This window comes from Arachis duranensis, chromosome 10 (assembly GCF_000817695.3).
Source record: "Arachis duranensis cultivar V14167 chromosome 10, aradu.V14167.gnm2.J7QH, whole genome shotgun sequence".
Lineage (NCBI taxonomy): Eukaryota > Viridiplantae > Streptophyta > Magnoliopsida > Fabales > Fabaceae > Arachis > Arachis duranensis.
This window is the reverse complement of record NC_029781.3, coordinates 54,332,182-54,344,846: the sequence shown is the minus strand read 5'-3', so window position 1 is coordinate 54,344,846 and position 12,665 is coordinate 54,332,182. Positions and strand designations below refer to the sequence as shown.

Genomic DNA, 12,665 nt, shown 5'->3' with positions numbered 1-12,665 from the left:
GTTGAGGATTGTAGTGGGTAAGAGGGTTCATTGTCTTGGAGAGAGGGTTTATTATAAGAAGGTGGTTCTTCTTGGTAAGGTGGTGGTGTGTATTGAGGTGGTTCTTGGGAGTAGTAATCTTGGAATTGTGGTTCCATGTATGGCTCATATGGTTCAAAAGGAAGTTGGTGTGGTGGATAAGGATTAGAGTCATACGGAGGTATTTGGTGAAAAGAGGCTTGTGAGTATAGTTGATGATTATGTTGAGGATATGATTCATAGGAATATGGTGGTGGTTCTTGAAAGTCACAAGGAGATTCACCATAGCCATTGGATTGGTATGCATCATAGAATGGCTCTTCTTCATAGTGCATTGGTGGGGTTGTTGCCAGGAGGATTGATCATAAGCATATGGCTCTTCCCACTTTTGATTATCCCATTCTTGATACACATTCTCATCAAAGTTTCCATTGCCTACAACATAGTTGTAACTACACTCATAGCCAAAGTGAGAATTCATAATGAAAAGAGAAAATAAAATTCAAAAGCTAATAGAAATCAAGAGAAACAAAATTCTACAACTAGCAAATAAAGCAAAAAGCAAGATATTCACACTATTCACATATGTACAATAACCAATAACATAACACCATTGCAAGTCCCCGACAACGGCGCCATTTTTGATGATTAGATTTTTGACGGTTTAGAATTTTACAAATGAAATCTCGTCGAAGTATAGTCTCTAAACCAACAATAATCCTTTCATAAAAAAGATTGTTTGTCACTAAAACAAACCCCTAAATTTATAAACTGAAGTATTGAACCTCGGGTCGTTCTCCCTAGGAATTACAATAGAGTGTCTTGTTATTGGTTGTGAGTTATTTTGGGGTTTTGATATGAAGCATGAAAGATAAATGGCAAGAAAGTAAACTAAGGCCTAAAAAGGTCTTGGCAAGGGTTGGTGGTCAAGGATCTCTATCCTAATCACTAACCACAATATGAGAATTGGTAAGGATTAATCTCATTAAATCATCCTCTAACTAGTAGTAAAGGAAAGTCAAATGAGCTATATCAATCCTAGTCCATAAGTCCTAACTCTCCACTAATCCAATTAGTGAGAACTAGAGTCAATGGATCCCAATCATCAATTACTTGGACATTAGTAACTCAATAGTTCCTAAGTTACCTTTCCAAGCCAAGAACATAAAACTTTACTCTAAAATCCAACCAAGCATTTCATCAAACACTTAGAAGGCACAAAAGGAAAACATAGTAAATCAACAACAAGAACAAAATCTAACAACAATTATTGCAAAGCAATGAATTAACAACAACAATTAAAAGAAACACATTTATTATGAATTACCTTTTATTGAATTGGAAGAAAGTAGAAGGAACAATATTAGATCTACAACAAAATATAAGAACAACATAAAGGAAATTACAACAAAAAAATAGAAGAAGATGAATGTAGCAACAAAGAATTGAGAGATAGAAGTGGAAGAAAGCAAAGATTAAAACCTAGATCTAAGAACTAAACCTAATCCTAATCCTAATCCTACAGAGAAGTGAGAGCTTCTCTTTCTAGAAATTAACTACTAAAACTAAGCTAAACTAAACTAATGGTAACTAACTTCTAAAGTATGAAAGTATCCCCATTCCCCTATCAATCCTTGGCTTAAATAGTATAAAAAATGAGTTGGATTGGGCCCACAAGGCTTTAGAATTCGCTGGCCACGTTTTACTTTAAGTGAACCAGGTGGCAGCAACGGCGCGTGCGCGTACTATGCGCGTACGCGTCACCATGCGCAGTTCAACCATAGAAAATCTTATATCGTTTCGAAGCCCCGGATGTTAGCTTTCCAACCCAACTGGAACCGCATCATTTGGACCTCTGTAGCTCAAGTTATGGCCGATTAAGTGCGAAGAGGTCGGCTTGACAGCTTTTGCGTTTCCTTTATTTCTCCATGAGTTCTCCATTTCTACATGCTTTTCCTTCATTCCCTTGGTCCAATCCTCGCCTCCTAAATCTAAAATCACTTAGCAAACATATCAAGGCATCTAATGGAGAAGTTATAAAAACATATTTTCACTCTTAAGCACAATTAAAGGAGAAGTTATAAAACCATGCTATTTCATTGAATAAATGTGGGTAAAAGGTCATAAAATCCCTTAAATGAAGCATAAGATAAACCCTACAAATGGGGTTTATCAGTTTCCCCACCCAAAATTTGGATGGTTCCTCCAACTAGGATTATAGGTCTTTGGATATGGATCATTAACTTGCGTAGATGAATTTCCCAGGTAGTTGACTTCCTCCCAATTAACTCCTTTCACAGTGTTTGGCTCTGATTGAGGTGATGGTTGAGTGTGGATGGCTGTAGCCTAATTCTTCTCCATTTGCTTGGTTAACTCAGCTAGTTGCTTAGTAATCATCTTGTTTTGGGCCAGGATTGCATCCGTGTTGTTCAGCTCCAAAACTCCTTTGTTGTTGCTCCTTTCTGAGGCATAGAAATATTCGTTGTCAGCCACTGTTTCTATGACATCAACGGCTTCTTCAGTAATCTTCTTCTTGTTAACAGAGCCTCCAGATGAGTGGTCTACAGCCTTCTTTGATTCATAGGAAAGCCCTTTATAAAAGATGTGTAGTTGCACCCATTCATTAAACATATCAGGGGGGCACTTTCTTGTCAAATCTTTGAATCTCTCCCAAGCCTCATATAAGGTTTCACCATCTTACTGTCTGAATGTCTGCACCTCGGTTCTCAATCTATTCACTCTTTGAGGATGGTAGAACCTTGCCAAGAATTTATTCACCACATCTTCCTAGGTTGTCAAGCTTCCTTTAGGAAATGATTCCAACCACTTGGATGCTTTGCGCTTCAAAGAGAATGGAAACAGTAGCAATCTATAGGTATCAGGATGAACACCATTAGATTTAACTGTATCACAGATCCTTAGGAATGTAGTGAGATGCTCATTAAGGTCCTCTTGTGCACTTCCCCCGAAAGAACAATTGTTTTGGACGAGTGTGATGAGTTGAGGCTTCAATTCAAAATTATTAGCATGGATGGTTGGCTTTTAAATGCTGCTACCACAATTTTCTGGGTTTGGGTTGATGTAGGAACCAAGCACTCTCCTCTTTTGTCTAGCATAGTTATCTGCACCTCTTCTGGCATTGTTGTTCACCTCTCCTTCATGATGGTTTTCCATATCATCCTCCATGTCAGTATCCAAGTCTTCTTCCTCTTCCTCTGCACCAATAACCTTCTTCCCTCTTGCTTCCCTCCTTAATCTAAAGAAGGTCCTCTCCGATTCACTATCAAAAGAGGTTGAGGTTTTCCCTCTTCTACTTGTCATACAATGAACAAGTAGAAGAAATAGCAAGTGCAGAATCTACTAGAATAGAGTATAGTTAGCTTGGTTAGAACAATTTATCGAACGGTTAGTGGGTTAGCTTGATGGAAAGTAAGGAAAGAAAAGAAAAAAAATAAAAGGGAAACAACAAGAATTGCATAAAGCGACAATGAACAGTTGAAATTAAACTTCAAAAGAAAATAAAATTTCTCAATCTAGTTATCCTTCAATTTAGTAATTGTCAATACAAAATCAATCCTCGGCAATGGCACCATAAACTTGATTCACTCAAAAATTGTCTCTCAACAATTTTCTTACTGGTAAGTGCACCGGATTATTGTCAAGTAAAAACTCACAATAAAGTGAGGTCGAATCCCACAGGGATTGGTTGGTTGAGCAACTTTAATTGGATAATTGTTCTAGTTGAGCAAAATCAGAATTGGAATTGAGATTGCACAAAGTAAATTGGCGGGAAACTTAAATTGCAAGAAATTAAATGAACAAAAAGTAAATTACGGAATATAAAGAGCAAAAGTTTAAATTGCAAGAATTTAAATGGGAATGGGGATTAAGCATGAAATTAAAGAACAGAATGTAAAGAGAATGGGTAGATCAGAGGATGGGAAGCTCATTGGGGTCAGGAGATGTCATAATTCTCCGGATCAGGTTCATTCTCATCTATTCCTCAATCAATGCATTCATCGATCTCCTTGGCAATCTTAGGTGATTAGATCCCAATTCCTTGGCAATCTAATCTCTCTAAGCATGAACAAATTCCCAATTCCTTGATTTAAGTGCTCATGGGAAGAAATGAAGTATGGTCACTGATTATACCACACATATTCATAGATCAAAGTGTTGGTAGGATTACATGTCACGATATCCATCCAAACCCTAATCTAATCCAATGTGATAAGGCATTTCTAGTATGATCTCCTCATTCGTCTTCTAAGTTTCAGAGGAGATCCAATTATGAATAGCTTCTTTCCCAAGAGAACTATCAAATTAGATGAAGACCGAAAGCTTTCTATCAAAATCAAGAGAAAAGAAAGAAGAAGATGAATGAAAACTAATATTGATCCATTGAATTACATAGAGCTCCCTAATCTAATAAAATGGGTTTAGTTGTTCATAGCTCTAAGAATGAAAACTGGAATTGAAAAATACATTACAGAATTGAAATTGAAAAGAAAATGAAAATTGACAGAGTCTCAGTATGAATCTCCATGACGTTAGGATTTTTGCTAGTAAAGAACTTCATAAAAATATAGTCGCGTTGTGAGTATAGATTCTAAACTAACAGAAAATCCCTTCGTACAAACGTTTTGGTTGTCACAAGTAACAAACCCCTTTAAAATTGATAACCGAGTATTTAAATCTCGGGTCGTCTTCTCAAGAAATTGCAGGGAGGTATGTTCTTATTAATGGTTATGCAAAGGTATATTTTGGGGTTTTTAAAAAGGTTGAACAAGTAATTTAATTGACAAGTGTGATGAGAATTGGGTTTTAATCCCACTTAGTTAACCTTTACTAAAGCAAAGGAAAGTCAAGTGGACTAATTAGTTTGATCCTCAAGTCCTAGTCAATCCTTGTGGGAAGACTAGCTTTAGAGCGATCTAGATCAATTAGAATCTGCCAATTTCAGCCACTGCTGAGTTTGACAACTCAAGAGTTACCAATTAATCAACCAAAGCCAAAAGGGAATAAAATCTACTTGAATAAAAATAATTTGGATAGAGCCCAAGCATCAATAACATAAATTAGAGAAAACAATCATAAGTCTGAAATACCTCAAAGTATATTAATTAAGAAAATCCTAACATGAAAAGTTCATAAGCCAAATAGGCAACACAAGTAATACAAGCATTAAAGCATCTGGAAGTAAAAGAGAAATATAAAGTAAAAGGAATATTGAACTTGATGAAGAGTCGAAATCCTAAATCCTTTAAGAGGAATCCTAATCCTAAATCCTCAGAGAGAGGAGAGAACCTCTCTCACTAAAAACTACATCTAAACTATGAAAAGTGTGAGTAATGATTGAATTTCCAGTCCTCTTGAGTCTCTGCATGTTCCCTGACTTTAATCTGTGTTTCTGGGCCGAAAACTGGGTTAAAATGTAGCCCAGAATCTCTGCCAGCGACTTTTGTAATTCTGCAGATGGCGCCCGTCACGCGTCTGCGTTGTCCACGCGATCACGTCACTCAGGGTTTTTCGTACCACGCATGCGCGTCGTCCACGCATTCGCGTCGTTCATGCAGCTTCCAATCCGTGCGGTCGCGTCAAGCACGCGAACGCGTCCCTCTGATTTCTTCCATTTCGCGCGGTCGCGTGAGCCATGCGACCGCGTGACTTCTCGCTGGTCATCTCCTCAATTCCTTGTGTTCCTTCCATTTTTGCACGCTTCCTCTTCATTCTCTAAGCCATTCCTGCCCTATGAAGCCTGAAACATTTAACACACAGATCAAGGTATCGAATGGTAATAAGAGAGGGTTAAGATTAGCTAAATTAAGACCAAAGAAGCATGTTTTCAATCATAGAACTAAACTAGGAAGGAATTGTAAAGTCATGCAAATCCTATGAATAAGTGGGTGAAAAGCTTGATAAAACCACTCAATTAAATACAATATAAACTATAAAATAGTGGTTTATCACTCCGTTCCAAAATTGTTTCGATAAACTTGAATTCTAAGCAATTTATACACTTTCTTTAATTTATTCTTCAGTATCTGAATTGGACTTTTGGCCTTAATTGAATTGGGTTAAAGTTGCTCCGATGGGTTTCCTTGCTGTTGAGAGGAGCTTTGCTTGAGTGTGCCGAGTGCTGGTTCTTCACGTTGGAGTCCACGTTTGATAACCAACGTTGAATCAAATGTTTCTATTAAAATTCAGTTCTGCTTGCTGTCATCGATGTTTGACTCAACGTTGGAGTGCCAACGTTCTTCTACCCACGCGCACGCGTGCTTTGCGCGTCCGCGCACTTGGGGTAAAAATGCTCATCCACATGTACGCGTCATGTACGCGTGTGCGTGGATGCAGAGATCCTAAATTCCATTTTCAAAGCTTTAGATGAACGTTTCCATCAGTGTTGGACTGGCAATGTTCCCTCCAACGTTGGCTGATCCATGCGTGCGCGTGCTGTGCGCGTGCGCGTGCATGCTCGAAAAGCTAACTCGCGTGTGCGCGTCATTGCGCATTTTCAAAATCACAATTTTGAGCTCAGTATTGCACACGTTGGCCACTACATTAGAGGTGACGTTGTTGGTCCAATGTTACCCATCCACGCGTATGCGTTAGCTGCGCGTGCGCGTGGATTATCAGAATTCCCAATCCACGTGTGCGCGTATAGCACGCATGCGTGTCGTTACAAAGTTTCCAAATCTCCAGAAAGCACATTTAATCACCACGTTAAGGGTAACATTGGCTTGCCAACGTTGCCTCCAACGTATGTATCAGCAAATTATGCAGAGTATTGCTCTGCTCCCCTTTTCAACGTTGGAGGCAATGTTGGTGGTCCAACTTGGCCACCAACGTTGCTTCATGTTCCTCCTCTTCATGACCCTTCTTCAACCTCCTTCTTTGCATTTCCTTACCCGTCATCAGCCAACATATGCATCAAAGCATTGCTAAATCTGTGAGAATTAGCATCCTTCTTAGCACCCAAGTAATTATAGCATAATTCTCATGAAATTGCAGCAAATTAACCATGGTTGGATGAATCTATGCATATATGAATTTCTAACCCACTTTCTTACTTATAATGCAAGAAAGTGCATAAAACCTACTAAAAACAAAGAAAAAGGCTAGTGAAACTAGCCTAAGATGCTTTGGCATCACCAAGATGATAACTCCACCGACGGCAATAGCGATGACCTCCCCACACTTAGAATGAAGCATCGTCCTTGATGCTACTGCTCAGGCTCGAAATGGGGGTCAACAGTCGCATCTGGCTGCTGGGTCTCAGGCTGTGGCTCCTCAGGCGGCTGCTGCGCCTCCAGGGTGGCCTGTATCTATGGAGGTGCCTCTAGCTGAGCCTACTCCTCCTCGTGCTCTTCTTCAGATGAAGAAGGATCGGGAAGAGGGGGTAGCTCAACGCGCAGTGCCATGAACATTTGATCCACTCTATCAAGGTGTCGCATAATGCGGCACTCACTACGCTCCATGAAGCGGAACAGACGTTGTACCAGAAGATAAGTCGGCTGGGGTGCTAGTGGTGGTGCTAATGGTGCTGCTGGTGCTGAGGGTCCTGCTGCAGCTGATGAAGAGGAGGGTCCAGCTGGTGCTGCTCTGGCTCGAGCTCTAGATGCACGCCGGGATGGTGGCTTCTCGTGCACCCACGTACCCCACGGAATAACATCCTCCTTACCGTCATCAGGGGCTAGTGGTGACACGTCATCGTCTCTCCATGGAGCACTTGCTAGCTCAGCCATCCTAGTGACCAGAGTGGGAAATGGAAGTATGCCACGAACATGTGCTCCCCACACGTATCTCCTGATCAACCAGGGGAAGTATACCTCCTTCCCCTCCATCACACAACTGACCCGGACGAGCATGTCCAGCGGAATTTCAGTAATATTGATAGTAGGCATGACATAGGTGGCAAAGATCTACTACCAAGTCCTAGCCTCTCTCGATAGGTGAGCAAACAATATCCCCTTGGGTTTCTTATTATTAGCATCCATCACCCAAGGGGCATCCGGGGTGGCAATAACACATCTCAGAGCCTCATAGTCAAAAGTCATGCAATACATCTCCATCTCTGCCTGCTCATAAGCATCTGTAGTACCTGTCTTAGGCAGACAATGGAGTGCAACCTCAATGGCAGCCTCTGTAACCAATATTTGTCCGCCTCACAGGTAAACCGAATCAAGGGTCGCTCTGAAGAAGTTACAGTAAAATTCCTTGACCCAAGATGTGTTTATCCAACCTAAATCCCTATTAACGAAACCTAGGCCTAGTCCCTCAATACGGGCCTCAATGGATCGCCTCAGGTCGGTGGGAATGGCCAGTTTCTTCTCAATGTTTAGATTCTTCTTCCGATAGGTCGGGAAGTGGAGCTCATAGTACAGGTTGGGAAACCTGTCTGTGTCAGTGGCAAGTAGCTATTGGTTCTCTTTGTCCTTTTCATTAAGTGGGTTCTTAGCATAATTGGCCAAAGGGAAAAGAGTGGAGGCTTGAGGTTTCTTCCACTTTCTAGAAGTAACATCGGGTTTCCCTCTATTAGCCATCCTGAAAATAGATATTACATTATATAAGCAATTAAGCCAAGTAGAGGAATAGAAAGCAAGGATTGACATATGCATGAAGTGAGTTAAAAGAAAATAACTCTTGGAAACTAGGCAACAAAAATTAGAATTCAAAACAAAGCCATAGACTAAGAATTCTCGCAATAGTAGCACAATGCTTGTTTATTAAGCTCAATAAGCTTCATACCCACAAGAATTGTGAAATGGTTAGTTTGAAAATAAAAAAGAAAAATTAGCATGTTAAGCAAGTTAGAAGTTAGAAAACTAGTTCAAACTTAGTGGTATGACGGTTATTTGCTTAATCAAGATAAATGCAGAGAATAAGGATAACAAGCACACTCACAATCACGAGGAAGATGCAGTCATTAATGATGAAATATGAAATTACAAAAAGAGCAATTAATTGAAAGCAAGTCATCAACAATATCATGGTCAATAACTGTGCAATAATTGGTGTTTGAAATATTGAAATATGCACTAGTGTAACCAAAAGCAAGTTGAACTATAACTTCTATGGTTATTCTAATTCTTGTTTTTCTGTCTCACGTATTTCCATCCAAATTTAGAGTTGCATGATCACTAGAAAAAAAATTTAAGTCTTTATTTTTATTTTTATTTTTATTTTATGTCTTTTAATTTTTAGGATTACATAAGCATTAGTAGAAATTAATTAATTTTTATTTTTTCAATTAGCTATAAATTATTCCTCTTATCATCATTGAACATAAATAAAATAGTATATTTTTTTAAGAAGAAATAAAGGTACATAGATTTTTGAGCTTTCCAATAAGGAATAGTTACATTAATTTGATTGAGTTACATTGCTTTAGTTTTTCTGAATGAAAGAATAAACAGTGCATATTTGAACTTGAATTTTATGATGCTGGCTCTTGAAAGAATAAGGAAAAAGAAAAAATATTATTGATAATCTGAAAAATCTAAAAATTGATTCTTGAAGCAAGAAAAAGTAGCAAAAAAGAGAGAGAATACAGAAAAAGCAAAAAGAAGTAGAAAAAGGCAATAGCTCTTTAAACCAAAAGGTAAGATCAAAAGCCAATAACCCTTTAAACCAAAAGACAAGGGTGAAAAGGCCCAAGGCTTTGAGCATAAGTGGTTAGGAGGGCCCAAAGGAATGAAATCCTAGCCTAAGCGGCTAAACAAAGCTGTCCTTAACCATTTGCTTGTGGCATGAAGGTGTCAAGTGAAAAGCTTGAGACTAAGCGGTTAAAGTCATGGTCCAAAGCAAAAAGAGTGTGCTTAAGAACTCTGGACACCTCTATCTGGGGACTCTAGTAAAACTGAGTCACAATCTGAAAAGGTTCACCCAGTTAAAGTGTCTGTGGCATTATTGTATCCAGTGGTAATATTGGAAAACAAGGTACTTAAGGTCACGGCCAAGACTCTGAAAGCTGTGTTCAAGAATAAAAAAGAACTTAAATAGGAGAGTCAATAATATCATCTTGATTCTAAGTTTCTAAAGATGCCAGCCATTCTGAGCTTCAATGGAAAGTGAGATGCCAAGACTATTCAGAAACAAAAAACTACTGTATCCCGCTCATCTAATTGACTGAGCTTCTTTGGAAACTCAGAAGTTTATTGCATCCTAATCTTATTTTCATCCTATTTTATCTTAGGTTGCTTGAGGACAAGTAACAGTTTCAGTTTGGTGTTGTGATGAGCGGATATTTTATTCGCTTTTTTGCTTAGTTTTCATATAGTTTTTAATAGGTTTTACTTAGTTTTTATTACGCTTACAGGTTTTAGTGTTAAATTAACATTTTTGGATTCCACTTTGAGTTTGTATGTTTTTGTACCTTTTCAGGTATTTTCTGGCTGAATTTGAGGAGAGGGAGCAAAAGTCTGAGTTAGAGACAGAGAAACACTGCAGATGCTGTCCAGATCTGACCTCCCTGCACTCGGAAGAGATTTTCTAGAGCTACAGAAATCTAAATGGAGCATTTTTAATGGCTATGGAAAGCTAATTTCTAGAGCTTTTCAGAAATGCATAATAGTTTATATCTTGTTTCGGATTAGAAGGCCCAAAACTGACATCCAATGCTAGCTTCCTGCCATTTTTTGGCGTCCAGCGCCCAAGGAAGCATAGCCCAATGTCCAAACGCCCAGAGATGACTTCCAAGCTAGCATTCTACATCCAAGAGAGCTCATAGTACGTGGATCTCATCAAGCTCAACCCAAACACTTACCAAGTGGGCCCCATAAGTGAATTTTATCACTAAAAAGATTGTTGTACCCTTACTAGTTACTAGCTTAGTATTTAAAGTATTTTATTCATGTCATTCGGACAACTTACATCACTTTTTCTCATTATACACATTTATCGTTGTGTTTTACCTCAGTATGAGTTTCTAAACCTCATAGGTTGAGGGGAGGAGCCCTGCTGAGTCCTATGAATTAATAAAAGTAATATTGTTTCTTCTTCGATCAGTGTTTGATCTATCTCAAAGATGTATATCCGATCTTCATCATTGTGAATAGGATGATCTAACCAATTAGCTCTCTTCATCACATTAAGATGGACGTGCCTGACAATGACCCGCGTCTACTTGGGTTCGTGTGAGTACTTGGAAGAAAAGCACAAGCCAACAGCTATGCTTATACATCTCTCAGACGGTTAATCCACGGCTTCATTGGAGACTTCTCGAGACACCTATTTAGCCGATTTCTGGGGAGATTAGGGTCTTCGTGATATAGGCTAGAATCCAAGAAGTAGCATTCTCTAATCTCGAAGATTCGACCTTGTTTGTGGCGTTTTGAGTAGGATCACCAAGAGAATGACTTGCTAAGCGCTTCACCCTCCGTTGGAATAAATGACGCGGGCCCTGGCATTCAATTTGTAGCAGAGGAGATCAAAGACCACGGGCAATGGCTTTGAGCACTTACAGCCTGCCATAGAAGAAGATCAATCACAAGCAAAGAAGATAGTAGTACCAGAGTTAATTCAGAAAGACAAAGCAACTCCGACTCTCAACTCTATTCCCAGCATATAATTCCTAATAGCTAATGCAATTGGTTTCGTCCCTTCCAAGCATTTATTACATATAATCAATCAACATACAATCAACAAACTTCTGATTCCACCTGACTAAGACCTGCAAGACAACCATAGCTTGCTTCAAGCTATAATCCTCATGGGATCGACCCTGACTTGCACAGGTATTACTTGGACGACCCAATGCACTTGCTGGTACTGCTGCTGTATGAAATAGTGTAGGTTTTATGTACACGCGCACCAGATATCCACAAAGAAATAGAAAAGAATAACGAGGGAGATTTTGAAAATTAAAGAGGAAAAAGGAATTTAAAAATTAATTTTTTTTAAATTCAAAAATAATAATAAAAAAAGAATGAAAAAATAAATAAATAAATTCGAAAATAAAATAAAAAATAAAAAGAAAGGGATTTAATTTTTTTTGAAATTCAAAAAAGAAAGACAAACAATTAACTAACAAGATTTAAAAAGAAAGATACAAATTTGATTTTGAAAATTTTAAAATTCAAAAAAAAAAGTCAAACAAAAAGGTTTGAACTTTGAATTTGAAAAGAAAGAAAATATTTAAAATTTAAAATTAAAAAAAAGAGTCAAACTAAATAAACTAAATAAGATAAGATTTAAAAATTTAAAATTTAAAAGAATTGAAATTTAATTTTGAAATTTAAGATTTAAAGATTTGAAATTTAAAATTTAGAAGATTTGAAATTTAAATTTGAGATTTTGAAAATTAAAATTTAAAGATTTGAAATTCAAATTTAAAATTTTATAGATTAAGAATCTAGAAAGATAAGATTTGAAAAAGATTTAATTTTTAAATTTCATATTAGAAAAGATAAGATAAGAATTTGAAAAGATTTGAAAAAGATTTTAAAAAGATAAGAATTAAAATTTGATTTTTGAAAAAAATTTGATTTTAAAATTTAAATTTTGAAAATTAAAATTGAATTAAGATAATTGTTCTTTTAGCTATTTAAATGCTTCTAATGTGCACGCACGGCGCCTTTGTATTAATTGGCATATGCCTGTATTAAAGGGGTAGTTATGTATAGTAGCTATTTAATCAATTATTCATT

At 37.7% G+C, this 12,665-nt stretch overlaps 1 non-coding gene across 1 annotated transcript; it reads left to right on the top strand.

Annotated features, from left to right (window-relative positions):
• The first annotated feature begins 2,647 nt into the window (after nucleotides 1-2,647).
• Nucleotides 2,648-2,751, top strand: LOC127743712 (small nucleolar RNA R71). The gene has a single exon (XR_008005095.1). It is a non-coding gene; the product is annotated as a small nucleolar RNA R71 (small nucleolar RNA).
• Nucleotides 2,752-12,665: the final 9,914 nt, after the last annotated feature.